The 1,621-nt window shown below is 44.1% G+C and overlaps 1 pseudogene; it reads left to right on the top strand.

Moving 5' to 3' along the window:
* The first annotated feature begins 263 nt into the window (after window positions 1-263).
* LOC101958710 (small ribosomal subunit protein uS5 pseudogene) lies at window positions 264-1,275 on the top strand (annotated as a pseudogene).
* The last annotated feature ends 346 nt before the right edge of the window (window positions 1,276-1,621 follow it).

Genomic DNA, 1,621 nt, shown 5'->3' with positions numbered 1-1,621 from the left:
TTAGCAATTTAGCAAGGCCCTAAGCAACTTAGTGAGAGCTTGTCTCAAAATAAAAAATAAAAAAGGCTCAGTGGTTAAGTACACCTGAGTTCAATCCTGTATACCAAAACAAACAAACAACAAAATAGCATGACATAAAAAAACAGACACATAGACCGATGGAACAGAGACAACCCAGAAATAAAACCACACATCTGTGGCCACCTGATTCTAGACAAAAGAGCCAAAAACAAGTCTTGGAGAAAACACAGCCTCTTTGGCAAATGGTGGTTGGAAAAACTGGACTTACACATACAGATCCCTATCTCTCACTGTGTCCAAAAATAACTCAATGTGGATCAAAGACCTTAATGTAAGACCTAAGATTCTGAGATTCTTCTCTCACCAAATGGTGGATGAGACCGGTGCACCAGGAAGACCCAGAGGGCCTGAAGACCTCATGGCCCCAGAATGGGTGACCACAGGGGCTTCCATATAGGTTTTGGCAGTGGCCTCCAAGGCCAAATCACAGTGGTGGTTGGGGTTGGGACCCTGGCCAGGTGGCTTGAGGCTCATGGAGATAAGACCAAAGACAAGGAGTGTATCCTGGTCACCAAACTGGGCTGCCTGGTCAAGGACATGAAGATAGATCCTTGGAGGAGATCTATCTCTTCTCTCTGCCTATCAAGGAGTCTGAGGCCATTGACTTTTTCCTGGGGGCATCACTCAAGGATGAGATTTTGAAGACCATGCCTGTACAGAAGCAGACCCATGCTGGCCAGCAGACTGATAGCATTTGTTGCTCTCGAGGACTACAATGGTCACATTGGCCTGGGAGTTAAGTGCTTCAAGGAGGTAGCCACTGCTATCCGAGGGGCCACCATCCTGGCTAAGCTCGCCATTGTTCCTGTGTAGAGAGGCTACTGGGGGAACAAGATTAGCAAGCCCCATACTGTCCCTTGCAAGGAGACAGGATGTTGTGGTTCTGTGTTGGTGCGACTCATCCCTGTCCCCAGAAGTACTGGCATTGTCTCAGCCCCTGTGCCCAAGAGGCTGCTGCTGCTGCTGCTGGTATTGATGACTGCTACGCTTCTTCCAGGGGGTGCACTGCCACCTTGGGCAATTCACCAGGCCACTTTGATGCCATCTCTAAGACATATAGCTACTTGTCTCCAAATCTCTGGAAAGAGACTGTGTTACCAAGTCTCCCTATCAGGAATTCACTGATCATCTTGTGAAAACCCACACCAGAGTCTCTTACAGAGGATTCAAGCTCCAGCTATGGCTACAACATAGGGTTTTTATACCAGAAAAATAAAGTGAATGAAACGTGAAAAAAAAGATATAGATCTAGGCAATGATTTCCTGAATAGGACTCCAATTGCTCAAGAAATAATAGTAAAAATTGACAAATTAGATTGCACCAAATTAAAAAGCATCTGCACAGCAAAGGTAACAATCAACAGAATGAAAAGACAGCCTACAGAACCGGAAAAAATCGTTGCCAGCTATGCATCTGACAGAGAATTAATATCCAGAATATATAAAAAAATTTAAAACAAAACCACAATTCATCCAATTAATAAATGGTTAAAACAATTAAATATCTTTAGCCAACAGGGAAATGCTTTAAATCAAAACA

Source organism: Ictidomys tridecemlineatus, chromosome X (genome assembly GCF_052094955.1).
Source record: "Ictidomys tridecemlineatus isolate mIctTri1 chromosome X, mIctTri1.hap1, whole genome shotgun sequence".
Lineage (NCBI taxonomy): Eukaryota > Metazoa > Chordata > Mammalia > Rodentia > Sciuridae > Ictidomys > Ictidomys tridecemlineatus.
Note: the sequence above shows the minus strand (reverse complement) of the source record. Positions and strands in the feature narration are given on the sequence as shown.